This window comes from Felis catus, chromosome F1 (genome assembly GCF_018350175.1).
Source record: "Felis catus isolate Fca126 chromosome F1, F.catus_Fca126_mat1.0, whole genome shotgun sequence".
NCBI classification, from domain to species: Eukaryota; Metazoa; Chordata; class Mammalia; order Carnivora; family Felidae; genus Felis; species Felis catus.
This window is the reverse complement of record NC_058384.1, coordinates 1,043,569-1,057,927: the sequence shown is the minus strand read 5'-3', so window position 1 is coordinate 1,057,927 and position 14,359 is coordinate 1,043,569. Positions and strand designations below refer to the sequence as shown.

The 14,359-nt window shown below is 54.6% G+C and overlaps 1 protein-coding gene across 1 annotated transcript in view; it reads right to left on the bottom strand.

Moving 5' to 3' along the window:
• Positions 1-14,359, bottom strand: part of CNIH3 (cornichon family AMPA receptor auxiliary protein 3) — a 220,236-nt gene that overhangs the window by 181,230 nt on the left and 24,647 nt on the right. Inside the window, exon 3 of the mRNA XM_045048401.1 lies at positions 817-940. The gene's annotated coding sequence lies outside the window, so the exon portion shown is untranslated. The remainder of the gene's footprint in view (positions 1-816; positions 941-14,359) is intronic.

Genomic DNA, 14,359 nt, shown 5'->3' with positions numbered 1-14,359 from the left:
CAGGCGCCCCATGTTTATTTATTTTTGATAGAACACAGAGGGGGGAGAAGAAGAGAGAGAGGGAGACACAGAATCCGAAACAGGCTCCAGGCTCTGAGCTGTCAGCACAGAGCCCGACGCGGGGCTTGAACTCATGGAGCACGAGATCGTGACCTGAGCCGAAGTCGGACGGTCAACGGACTGAGCCCCCCAGGCGCCCCTGGACTGCACCTTCAACAGCCTCTCCTCCCCCGAGGGCAGGCTGGCACCACGTGCTCACAGCCCGACTGACCACAGGCTTGGTGTTTCTGGGGTGGGCTATCTCGTCAGCATAAACCATCAAGAACCACCATGAAACAGTGGCACTCCCATCACTTGGGAAATCTGGTGGGTTTTAGAAGCTCCACGCTAGGAACCTGGGACAGAGACCAAAGAAATTCCTTACGACGTAGCAGCAGGGGAGTTTCACAGTCAGAGTTAAGTTTTACAAAGATCATCGATCGCAGCTGCTATGTGGAGGGGTGGACAGCAAGCATCTATGGTGGCGTTCCAACAAGATGGCCCCCGGGCAGACACCTAGTGCCCTGGGTCCTGTCCATGTCCAAGCCTGGTTCCGTGGCCTTCCCGGTCATTCTGGGAGCTACAAAATGCCCTCGTAACAAAGTGTTTCTGCCCAGGTTCACCGGGAATGGTTTCTGTACTTTTCCACCAAGAGCCCTAAGCGTGGCACACCTTTCTAGGCTCCTATGGCCTAGAAATAGGAGCCCAGAATGCGGCGGGGGCCTCGAACGCTCGGCACAAAGCTCCCGCTTACAACGAGACGGGAAACCGCCAAACCTTTGGCTGGAGACAGGTGTGACGGAAGTTTCGTCTGCATGGTGGCACCAGGCTGGATCCAGAGGTGACGGTGGTGGAGACGGAGAGAGACAAACAGTGTCGAGATAGGATACGGATGTTCCCTCTGCATGGAGGATGGAAGAGAGAGAAATCATCATCGTGAAAGCCAAAGTTGTGTATGAGGGAGAACAGTAGGCACCGATTTATGAAGCACGTCCCATAAAGAACAGTCAGTTCCTGGGGCGCCTGGTGGCTCAGTCGGTTAAGCGGCCGACTTCGGCTCAGGTCACGATCTCACGGTCCGTGAGTTCGAGCCCCGCGTCGGGCTCTGGGCTGATGGCTCAGAGCCTGGAGCCTGCTTCCGATTCTGTGTCTCCCTCTCTCTCTGCCCCTCCCCCGTTCATGCTCTGTCTCTCTCTGTCTCAAAAATAAATAAACGTTAAAAAAAAAAATTAAAAAAAAAAAAAGAACAGTCAGTTCCTCGCCGCGTCCTTTCTGCTTCTTCCCGAAGTCAAGAGGCCACGGCCCCGCCTGCTAACGGCCCAGACGCTCAAATCTGGTGAACGGCTGCTTCTCCTTGAAGGGGAAATGGGGCGGTTTTGCTGACTCAGCCCCATTTTCCCAGTCAGGCAAATTTATTTCTCGTACGCACACGCACCCTATTCAACAGCCTCGTCTCCTGCTTTCCTCTCGTGCAACTTGTCCTCAATTCCCTCAGGGAAACTCCCTCTGTCCTCCAGTTTCTTCTTTTTTTTTATTTTTTATTTTTTTTTTTAACATTTACTTATTTTTGAGACAGGGAGAGACAGAGCATGAACAGGGGAGGGTCAGAGAGAGGGAGACACAGAATCCGAAACAGGCTCCAGGCTCTGAGCTGTCAGCACAGAGCCCGACACAGGGCTCAAACTCACGGAACGCGAGATCATGACCTGAGCCGAAGCCGGCTGCTTAACCGACTGAGCCACCCAGGCGCCCCAGTCCTCCAGTTTCTTCCACGTGTGAGCCGAGGAAAAGCGACCCCAGCGTGGTTAGTGCACAATAGTGCCAGCGACACACCCTCTTGAGGAGGAAGGCAGGCCTGACACTAGGAAGCCAGGTCTCATGTCCTGAAGATCCCATCACCTCCCGGAATGCCTAAGGACCCACATTTCCCTGCGGACCACCAGCACCGATCTATACCATCATCCTTCCTTAACTAGCCCTACGTCCCCATAGGTGTCACTGTTTAGTAAAAATGAAAACCTTCCATAATCAGTTTCACGGATGACGGATTAAATCACTTACCTACATGCTAATGTTGCAACGGAGACGGATTTTGCTACAAATTTTTCTTGCAGACATACAACCTGGCACCGACTGATATTATCAGTTTTTAATTTATTTTTTTAAATTTTTCAATGCTTATTTATTTTTGAAAGAGACAGAGTGTGAGCGGGGGAGGGGCAGAGAGAGAGGGAAACACAGAATCTGAAGCAGGTTCCAGGTTCCGAGCTGTCAGCACAGAGCCCGACGCGGGGCTCGAACTCACAAGCCATGAGATCGTGACCTGAGCCTAAGTAGGATGCTCAAACGACTGAGCCACCCAGGCGCCCCAATATTATAAGTTTAAATGGTGTTAGTGGGCCAGCCTGGGCACCCAGTTGTATTTTTATTTTATTTATTTATTTATTTATTTTTAACGTTTATTTATTTTTGAGACAGAGAGAGACAGAGCATGAATGGGGGAGGGGCAGAGAGAGAGGGAGACACAGAATCTGAAACAGGCTCCAGGCTCTGAGCCGTCAGCCCAGAGCCCGACGCGGGGCTCGAACTCACGGACCGCGAGATCGTGACCTGAGCTGAAGTCGGCCGCTTAACCGACTGAGCCACCCAGGCGCCCCGTGTATTTTTAGGAGAAAGTGTGTTAGGCCTTCAAACAAACACTTCCAAGGTGACTGCTGGAAACGCAGGTTTTGGAAGCTGAACACAGCTTAACTCTTAATTAAAAAAATTTCTAATGAGACATACGAAGTTATATAATTATTTTAAGTATAGTAGCGGAGAATTCCAACATGCGTGTCGAACGCATGTGACTTCCTTTCTCGCCACTTAATTGGTTCTGGTAACCTGCCTGTCCTCTCTTTGTTGTTCTAAAGCTGTCATTACGAGTTTTGCTGGCTCGCAGGGCGACAGAAAGGCAAGCTGGAGGTATGAATTCTGCTGCCTGAGTTTTCCACATATGTTTATTAATACTCCTTAAATTATCCTTGAAGCTGGGTGTCTCTCTCGATTTAGAGCCTCTTCTCACCTGGTTTAGCACCGCAGTCTCCCTTTGATTGTTCGTACGGCCAGATGCAGCTGCATTTATTCACATGTTTTAAATGAACGCAACGCTTAGCTTGTTGACGTATCGGAGAGTCTACAAGTGCCTGGTTAAAGCCCTCCTCACGACGACACCCGCAGGGCCGGTAGAGAGGAATTAGCCCCATTTGGCAGCACTGTTCCTTTTTTTCGGGGCAAATGCCCGAGCGGGAGCTGAGGGCTCAGAGAGCCATATTACCAAGCGACACGGAAGGAACAGTTTGGGTTGCACTTCAAGTTTCCAACAGAAATTTCAAGTCGAGGCCATGAGACAAAAGCCACGGGAGCCACGCGGAATGGAAACATAGCTGCATTTGCACTGTGCCTCCAGGAACCGGATTTTCTTCTTCTGCGCCTCTGTCCCCGGCGACGAGAGGGCAGGGGTTCTGAAGCTGCGATCTTCAAGGCCAGCCTTGAAGGCCACGATTACCCACAGCGTGTGACTTCGGCAGTCGTCGTGCACCAGCTGACGGGTGAGGAGAACCCACCGGGCTTCACGCACGGTCCCGTGGATGGAGCCACGGGACCACAGAAGTGAGTAAGATTCCGTGGCCGTCCTCCCGCAGCTCCCGATCTGGAGACAGAGCGAGTGGCTATAATACAAAGCAGACGGGAAAGAGGTTCCCTAGGAGAAGAGGAAGCAAAACCATGCGGAAGGGCAAAGCGGGGACCGACGCGTTCCAACCAGGTGGCGGAGGGAGAGCTTCCAGGGGAGGAGGCTCTGAGTGGAAGCGAGGAGGGTCCCTCAGACGGCAGAGCAAGGACACGGAGGCAGGAAAGGCAGGTGGGGCGGCGCGGGGAGCCGGAGGAGACGGACGCGGTGGGCGAGGGGGCCGGAAAGGCAGGTCGGGGCCACATCCTCCAGGGCCTGAGGCCACAACCAGGGCTTGAACCAGACACTATCTGACCCGTGTCATAGAAGAACACCCGCGTGACAACGGGGAAAATGGGCTGGAAACCTGACCCACCCAGAAGCTCCTGAAATACCCAGAGTAGAGTTAATCAGGGTGGAAGTTAGAGCAGAGCCACGGCCCTGGGATGGGAGGCTCACAGGAAGAAAGCACAGGGTTGGCAATCGATCATTCGGACGTCGAGAGGCACCGGAGTCCAGAGAGAATGGAGGGCAAGGGCTGGAAGCTGGCGGGGCATCCGGCCAGGGTAGGGGCCCCCAGCAGCCACGCAGGTAAACACGGCAAACAGAGCAGCGAGGTGGAAAGCGGGTGTTGTTTCGATGTGGCCAGTTTTCGTCACCGATGAGAGATGCGCATGAGGACATCCAGGAGAGGGTCAGAAAAACAGTCATAGCTCAGACCCTGCAGGAAGGGAGCCTGGAAAAGAAGATAAAAGGTGGGAAGATAGAACTTGGAGGAAAGCTGCATTTAAGTTGTGAAGTTAAGCCGTAAACAGAGAGGGGACCAGGAACAATCAGAGAGAAGACACAGCCCAAGATACAGCGAGAGCCAGAGGAATGTTCCCGGCGCTCACGAAGGGGAACGGGGTCATGGGGTTTGACAATACCCCCAAACCAGAGGCGCCTGGGGGGCTCAGTCGATTGAACATCCACCTCTTGATTTCTGCGCAGGTCACAATCTCACGGTTCCTGACTTCAAACCCCGCATCGGGCTCTGTGCTGACAGTGCGGAGCCTGCTTGGGATTCTCTCCCTCTCTCTGTCCCTCCTGCGTGCTCTGTCTCTCAAAATAAATAAATACACTTAAAAAAAATTTTTTTTAATTTAAAAAAAAAGGAAAGACAATCCCCCCAAACCAAAGCTCTTTGAGTTTGCTACCTGTCTTGGCTAAAACCAGAGTGGAACGATCAAACCGGACCTGGCCTTGGGGGTGGTTCAAGGCCCTGGCCCTCCCCCACACACCTGCTCATGAATATTCAGGACACACGCCTCCTCTCGGCAGAAAACTACCATGTCCGTGAGACTCTCAGGGGATGGTTCCAGCACTGAACAAAGTCGGCAGTTTGGCAAAGCCCAGGCTGCACCCTTTCCCCCTCGATCGGTGCGTCCGATTCCTATTCTTCAATCTGCCCTTCCTGCCCCGGGTCCCGTGCTGCCGGTGGAGGGAATGGAGTCGTGTGTTGGGGGCGACGCTGACGGTGAGCAGGCGGTGGCTCACAGCCCACTGGGTCCACTGACGCTGGCCAGGTGTCTCCCTGAAGGCTGCCGCGTATCGACACAGCGCTTTGGCCAACGAGCGCTTCTCCACACGTGGACGCACTTACGCCGCCCCACCAGCCCACAAGGAGGACGCTATTTTGCTCCCCCTGATTCACACGCTCGGAAACCCCTGGCCCCTCTGTCTCGGGGCTGAGTCTGCGTCATCGTTCCGGAACCTTCTGCAGCTTGTCCTCTCCGCCGCGTGGCACCCAGCTCACGTGTGGCCGGTGATCCTCGCCTCTACCCGAGTCAGTATTCTCCGCTGGCAGCCCTTCCCCCGTGACTTGTCCTAATTTTAGGTGGCCCTCCCTCCGTCTCTGCCCCCTCACCCTTGAGCCATCAGAGAACCTACATGACAACTTGGCATTAAGAAACATCCACTTCCCACCTAAAAAAAAAGTGCCACCAAAATGCAAACAGGCTTGAAAGGGGGCTGTCCCAACCGGGCACACCCGGGACAGGCAGACCAGAGGTGGCTGGGGGAGGCTGCCAACTGCCGGCCCCCACTGCACAGGCCCCAGCCGCACACACTGCCCACGCCCCGTGTCCCGGGACCTCACTCGGCATCCAGGGAGGCCAGCCTCGCAGATGGCGGCCGCGGCCTCCCTGGCCTCCAGCTTCTGGTCGGGGGAGGCCAACAGGCATCCGAGGATAGATGAAGCAGACGATCGGAAACATGCCCCCCGCCCCCTGCCGCTCTGAAGGTGACGGTGGCCACTCGTGTCCGTGGCAGGCCCAGGTCCCGGCACGCAGGCACCTCGTGGGCACCACCCCCACCCTGCCTGTTCCGGCACCCTCTGTCACCCTGTGGTGGGACTCACCCCTCACCGCCCGTTAGGCCCTCCCCCGCCCACACCTTTGCATGTCCCCTCGTTTAACTGTCCTCAACCACCACATTTGAGGGGCACCTGCCGACACGGTCCCCTTCCAGAACAAGCTCAGCAGCAGCCCCCAAGCCCCAACGACTGTCAACAGTTGCGACGGCTAATGTGCTGACGGAGCAGAGGACACGAGGACACGAAGCTTCGGACAGCTAACCTGGGATGACGGAACGAGGTCCTCGTCGCCCGGGGTCGCCGTCCACACCACAGGCTGGCGGCTTCGGCCAGCAGGGCTCCCCCACGGGCGTGAAATCGAGGTGATGACGGGGCTGTGCTCCCTCAAGGGAGGGGAGCACCCACCCACACCTGTCCTGGCGCTTGCTGGCCGTCCTGGAATTCGCTGGACCGCACCATGGGGCTTGGGCCTGCACGCGGCCTTCTCCTTGGCCTTCTCGGTGCGCGTCCCCGCCCCCACGCGGCCTTCTCCTCTTGTGCCCGTTGACGAGGACCCGCCAGCACGGCACCCGCACCCGCCGCCGCTCAGTCGGCAGGAACCAGCCTGGACGTGCCCGTGAGCGAGAGCACCGGCCTCTGTCACGACGCCGTAGAAAAGGCCACGTCCGCGCGAGACTTTGGAGGCTCGGGCGGAGGCGCCGTGTGTGGTGACGACGTGCGATCGTGGAGGCCGTAAGGGACCCCGTTGCAGTAGAAGACGTGGGCACGGTCACGCTGGTCTGACCGCTGGCTTTTTCCAGGTTTGCTTTTCCGGAGTCAGTTACGGCTCCTCTCGAAGACTTCAACGCAGAAGGAACCTCTGTTCTGAGCCCGCGCGGACTTGCTGCTCGGGTGTTCCAACGGTGGTATTTTTAACGATCGTTCGTTTGTAGAATCAAGGTGACATCTCTAGACAGACCGAAGATCTAAAATTCTTAAATCCCGGGCGCCTGTGGGGGCTCAGTTGGTTAAGCATCCGACTCTTGGTTTCAGCTCAGGTCACGGTTTGTGGGTTCGAGCCCCACATCGGGCTCTGTGCTGACAGTAAGGAGCCTGCGGGGGTTCTCTCTCCCTCTCTCTCTACCCCTTCCCTGCTTGCGCTGTCTGTCTCTCTCTCTCAAAATAAAAAAGATAGGGGCGCCTGGGTGGCTCAGTCGGTTAAGCGTCCGACTTCAGCTCAGGTCACAATCTCGTGGTCCGTGAGTTCAAGCCCCGAGTCGGGCTCTGTGCTGACCGCTCAGAGCCTGGAACCTGTTTCCGATTCTGTGTCTCCCTCTCTCTCTGACCCTCCCCCACTCATTCTCTGTCTCTCTCTGTCTCAAAAATAAATAAACGTTAAAAAAAATAAAAAAAATAAAATAAAAAAATAAAAGTTAATTCAAAAGTAAGATTCGTAAATCTTCTCAAACTATAAACCATTCCTCTCTGCCACCTGACCCTGCAAAATCAACTCAGCATTCCCATTAATGGGCTTTACCACCGTAGGCAAAGCACGGCCCGAACTCCACGCAGCACTGAAGGTCCCGTCACCTCGCTTAACCACGCACACCCCTTACATCCCATCACACATCACGCATTTCGTTTATTCACTCAACAAGTAGTAATTAACCACCTACTTCTTGCTTAGCAGGCGTCAACAGGACGAACTGTGTCCCCGGCCGTACAAGTACCTGTAAGAAACCGTACTCAGTACCCGTGAATGTGCCCTTGTTAAGAAATGGGATCTCCGCGGGTGTAATAAAGTTGAGGTCGTACCGAATTAGGGTGGCCCGTCAGCCCAGGACCTAGCGCTCCGTCGGTCCATTTGCATTTAGTCATTTCACAGGATATTAACCAAAGCAAGAGAAGTCATCCTTACTGCGGGCTCTGGCCTGGGAGTTCCGTCTCTTAGCAACCGCCCGAGGGCTCTACCCTCCCCCTCAGCTTGGCGGCCTCCACCCCATCCCTCCCCCCACAGCAGTGAAATTCAAGCCAGCAGCAGGGATGGGACATTGTCGGCGGCTCCTTCGCGTGTAACACCCCACTGCCCTGTACTGATTCCAGGCAGGAAGCTTTCACAACGTAAACTAGCTTGTGTGTAAGAGACCAGATCGGAGCAGGGAGCACAGGTTCACCGGGTCGTGAAACCGAATAGTCAGGCAGAAACCTGTCACGGCTGCACACGGGGGCTCAGGCAGTTTCATTCGGACCACGTCTGTCCCCACCTTCAATCCTCCTTTCCTCTGGGTTAGCTTTGCTCATTCGTGCAGGCAGCCACCCCGGGCTAGCATGCTCCCTGCACACACCCCGGGTGAGGCAAACACATCTCCTCCCAACATTCAGACAAGTCCTGAAACCGAGCCCCTCCCCCCAGCCTGGCTCAGATCGTGTTCCCACCCTGGGGACGGTGGAGACAGAGTCCTCCCCCAGCACCCTCCACACCCAAAGGAAAACCGGGGAGCGTCACTAGAGGGGGCACGGCGGTGGAAGGACGGGTGAGAACAAAAGTCATTTCCTAACTCGAAGGGTGTCGATCACTCGGGGCAAACAGTACGACTCACCCACCCCGTGTCCGTTCCCAATACTTCCTGTTCCCGGCTGACGGAATCTCAGTTTTGCTTGCTTGGCAATATGCTCGCTTTAGGGCATGAATCAAACCAAGTCAAAATTAGCAAACACGTTTCCCGTTTCCAGATTATTTAATGGATGGATTCAAAACAAGCTCTGGTCAATGAATTAGAGTGGAAATCTGGGAAATCTGCTGTGGACGTATGGCTCGGGGAAAAATCCTCCTCCCTGAAAGGAAAGGAGGTTCATGAAGACAGTCCACACACATGCTGTCCTGGGCTTACCTCTGGGCCAAGTATACGGGGATATGATGGGGATGTGATGGCTGGAGCTGCTGCAGCCACCTTGTGACTGTGAGGGGAGGGCCAAGAGAATAGCATAAATGCCAACCCACTGCCCTGATGTCCCGGAGCTACCGACCCAGCTCCAGACCTGCCATCTCCAGGCTGCTTATCGGGAAAACCACATGCACGAAGCCAGGCTGCCTGTTTCTCACAGCTGCACACGTCCAAACTATTCCACTACAATCCACGGACACACGGGGCCTCTCCTCACACAGTCGTGGCAAACAAGGAACCAGCAGGCCTTCAGTCAACCACCCTTTGCTGAGTTAAAACTATCCGGATGATCACCATCCGGTAGCGTGCCAACACAGGACTAAATGAGGAACAGAAGCCACAGATGCTCCTCCTGCCCCAGAGTGTCACTCTTTTCCCTCAGTTTCCCGGGGGTAAAAATGAGGCTAGTTCTCCCGCCCGGCCTGGGTCACAGAGTGATCACAGCAACTGCATGAAAGAGACAGGCTCCGGGGGCAGGCACCAGGTCTATCTTGCATACCCAACGCCCTGCCCTCGATAAATGTTTATTGCGGTAATGATGCATCCACAGCACTGAACAAGCTGCTGCATCGCACACACAGAGAGGTGTGGAGGCTGCGGTCAGTGGCCACCCCTGGGAGGGCCCGCTCTGCTGCTGCGGCCTCCCCGGCGGCCGTGAGTGCGGCATTTCTCCTTGGCCAGTGTTCGCTCCAGAACAGAAAGCCAAGAACGCATCTCCCATCACACAGCAAGGCCCTGGCAGCGAGGCACCAAGGCCAATCCAGGGCGATGAGCAAACCCCGGCAGGGCTGAGACCAGACCCGCCCCAGCCTAGCGCAAGCTCGGTTGGGGGTCCAAGCTCCAGCATCCGGGTTTTTGGGCCAGCTCGGCCACCTAAGCTCCCCCGCCTGCCGCCCCTGCACACCCCACAGGCTAAGGCCCTGAGGGCCAGGCATCCCTCCAAGATCTGCTCAGCTCGGCCCCTTCCCTCCGCAGCGACCCAGGTCCGTGGGGTTCATGGGGACCACTCTCCCCCCACCTCCATCAGCTCAGGCGAGCTGAGAGGGGGGAGGGAAACAGCTGAGACACACACACACACACACACACACACACACACGTCCCACATCTGCCAATGAATATGCAGGTGCCCCATCTCCAGGCCCCGCGAATCCTGCCCCTGAAACGAGCCAGCCCTGAGGAGTGGATCGAGCCATCAGGTGCACACCCAGGCCTCCTGAAAAACCCGGAGGGGGCCCAGGAAGGCCCCGCGGGGAGAACCATGTCACCGTAGCGATGTGTAGGGACAGAGGGTAGGGAAGCGCCTGCCCCGTCCGTTCCGCCGTGTCCTACCCGTGGCAGACGCCACACCCGCCACACGGCCCATCAGCCTCCTTTGTGCGGGACCACGCCACTGACCACGTGCCCCGAGACGGCTGTAGAGACAGGGTGTGCCAGGCCCCACTGTCGGGGCTGGGGAGAGGGTTCGCCCCGACCCGACCCCAACAGCGGAAGACCCAGGACGCTTTACCGCAGCACTTTTGCTTTGAGATGCAAGAATTTGCCACTGGTAGCTCTGAGCGGGGCTCTGAAAATGCAGCGATGAATAGGGTGCCACGGCTGCGCTCAAAGGTCATGGCCTCGGGGCGCTGGGGGGCTCAGCCCGTCAAGCATCAGACTCTTGATCTTGGCTCAGGTCACGATCTCGCAGTTCGTGGGTTCGAGCCCCGCATCGGGCTCTACGCTGACAGCTCAGAGGCTCCTTGGGATTCTCTCTCTCCCTCTTTCTCTGCCCCTCCCCCCCGCTCATGCTCTCTCTCTGTCTCTCTCTCTCGAAATAAATTTTTTTAAAAAGTTCACATTCTCGTGGAAAAAAAAATCACGGACGTGGCCAAACGGTAGTGGGTTTGTAGTTGAAGAAGAGCAGGTGCCCCCCGGTGTTTGAAAGTCCAGTTCAAACCGCTTTGCCTTTATCAAAGACCTACATTAGCACCTGTTCTTGCTAACTGAAAGGCATCCAAAGCGGACTTCCACTTTTACGAGAGAAAGTGAAAAGAGAAAATAGCCCTCAGTGGCTGTTACAGGGGCAGCACCCGGGCCCCCGCCCAGCTCCCTCCCCCCCGCACCACGCGGACCCCCACGCAGCATTCCCACAGCAGGTGCCTCTAAGCATCAGTTTTGTGCATCCGTCGGTAAGATGTGCCCTACGGTGTCAGAAAAGCCCAAGACAGGTTATTTCTTTGGTCTGGAAACGCTAAAAATATTTCCCATAAAAACCAACGGTAACTGTTTCTCCTCTCTGCCACTTCGGTTTATGGAAGGTTTCACGCTTTCAGATACTTTCAGATGCTGCGGGGAACCTCCAGCTATTTTTATACAATTAAATACAAAATAAATGAGGCTCTTTTAATATTCATATAAGCAACGGCTTTCACACCTTCACCTGGTCCACTCATCAGCGATCCGTCATCGAGCTCTCCAGGGACGGGACACCGGGTTGACAGTGGGGACTCCATCCCGGGGCCATCTCACAACGTGACCTACGACGGCCTAGGGAAGTGGATATACAGAGCAGACCTAGTTTTTAACTAAATTAATCATCTGAAAAATGGGCAAGAGGCCTCCATTTTTTTCTAAGAAGGAATCGTGGGTTAAATAACAACGCAAGACCGAGTGAACAAGTAAAAGCCTGCGTTCGGTCAGCCACATCACGGGGGAGACGAGGCAGCCAAAACGTTTCCCAAATTATCAAGACCATCGGCAAGGTACCTTTACATTCGGTGTTGATAACGAGAAACCTAATCCCAGGCATAAACGGTGCCTCAGATATTAGCTGATGGCAGTAACAGAAACATTGCATTTGACAAGACATTTAAGACTACTGTTTACATTATCTTCACCTGTCTTTTCTGGATTTTTATGCATATTTATAAGGAGCATAATACATTGGTACCGTAATGCATGTATAAAATTACAAATAAATGGGTATACACCTGCTGGGCGCCCACTCACACAACAGCGGGCCATCAGAAGGTTCCGGAAGCCACCGCTCTGAGCGACAACGCCCAGTATGTACTGGAAGTATAGTAATTCCCATAGATGATAGTGGGCTTCTTTTCAAATCCGTCTGTGTCCGTTTCATATGAGTGGCGGTTAAAATACCGAGTAAATAATGTAGCTATAGAGTGCAGATTTGTGTGCAAATGTTGGAGAGGAAGGCGGTAAGTGGAGGAAGGTTGGGGGGGGGCTGGTGGGGGATGGGCACTGAGGAGGGCGCTTGTTGGGACGAGCACTGGGTGTTGCAGGTAAGAGATGAAAATCACTGGGTTCCACTCCTAAAGTCAAGACTGCACTGTGTGGTAAACTAACTAAAATTTAAATAAAAAGTTGAAACAATAAATAAGTAAATAAATAAATAATCTGATATTGATGATAAAAAAAAAAAAAAAAAGGATGATGAACGAGGGGCTCTTTGCCGCCAAGGTGCCACCGCCTAGAAGCAGGGCGCTGACCGCCAGCCTCCTGTGGATCCTTACAACCTCGGGCCGCTTTCTGTTCCATCCTCCAGAAAGGGGGGTGGTTTGTGTGACAAAGCTGGGAATCTAACTGTGACCAGGAGAAATGACCAAATCCCCGGAAACAGAGTGAAGAGCAGGCTGAGAAAACCTCAGCACTCAGCCAGGTGCCATCTCCCGGCAGGAACGTGCGGGTTTGCTGCCCCCTGCTGTCCCTTCCTGCCCGTGCCGTGTCCTGTGTCCAACGCTCCCTGTGTCCTACGCTCCCCGTGACCCGTGTCCTATGTCCCCTGTGCCCCCTATGACCCACGTTCCCTGTCCCAGCCCGTGTCCCTGTGTGAGTCTCAGAGGCCAAAGGACACAGGCCACAGGTGGCAGAGGCAGATCTCGAGCCCTGGTCCGGAGGACCCCAAATTCCATGCTTCACGTGCCCACGTCCTTCCGGGTCTCAGTTCTGTTGTGCGCAGGGGGGACGCGGCGGCACGGAGCACACAGCCATGACGGTGTCACCTCGGGGGCTAGAGAAGGGAAGGGCTACGATGGGGGCGCACAAATGTTTTACTTCCTGTATTTTGTTTTTTAAAACTTTTTTTTTAATGTTTTATGTATTTTTGAGACAGGGAGAGAGACAAAGCATGAGCAGGGGAGGGGCGGAGACAGAGGGAGACACAGAATCGGAAGCAGGCTCCAGGCTCCGAGCTGTCAGCACAGAGCCTGACGCGGGGCTCGAACCCACGGACTGTGAGATGATGAGCTGAGTCGAAGTCGGATGCTCAACCGATTGAGCCACCCAGGCGCCCCAACTTCCTGTATTTTGAAAACAAAGTTTTGGGTTGCCTGGGGCTCAGTCAGTTAAACATCTGACCAGCTCAGGTTATGATCTCACGGCTTGTGGGTTCAAGCCCTGCGTCAGACCCTGTGCTGACAGCTCAGAGCCTGGAGCCTGCTTCAGGTTCTGTCTCTCTCTCTCTCTCTCTCTCTCTCTCTCTCTCTCTTTTTCTCTCTCTCTCTCAAAAATGAATAAACACTTAAAATTTTTTAAAAACTTAAAAAAAATTTCCTAAGTATTTTTATTTTATTATTTTTAAATGTTTATTTTTGAGAGAGAGAAAGAGAGACAGCGTGAGCAAGGTGATGGGGTAGAGAGAGAGGGAGACACAGAATCCGAAGCGGGCTCCAGGCTCCGAGCTGTAGGCACAGAGCCCGATGAGGGGCCCGAACTTGGGAGCCGTGAGATCATGACCTGAGCCAAAGTTGGACGCTTAACCAATGACTGAGGTCCCCAGGCGCCCCTGCTAAGCAGTATTTTTGAAGAAGAAGGAAAAGAGGCTGAAGGAAGAAAGCATCCTCCGAGGATCTGAACACGAAGTCCTGAAAGCTGGTCTACCGGCTCGATGATCACAGGTGGCTGTGAAAACAGGTTTCTCCTCATGGACAAAATCCAGGTATTTATACAGCACTTTCATCTGGGGACCTCTGAGCATGTCACAGACAGGAGTTAATGGCACCTCCTGTCACCTCCTAAAAGGCGGAGAGGCACTCGTTAAATAGAGTCTGGGCAAGGCGAAGCATCTGGTCTAACCCCGCAGCCGTGGCGGGGGCAGCGGGGGGCCGCGGGTCTAGAAAGCGGACAAACGTCCCACCCGACCGCGGCGGTGACGCATCCACCACGGGCCCTGTGGGGGCAGCTCGGGCAGAGGACAGCCACCGCCTCCACAAGAAGCCCCATCTTGTGGGCTTCCATATATAAATAGAGACCTTCCACATATATCCTTATAAATATCCTTCCACATATAAATAGAGACCTTTTTCGGGGACAACCCAAACCACATCCTCTGCCTTT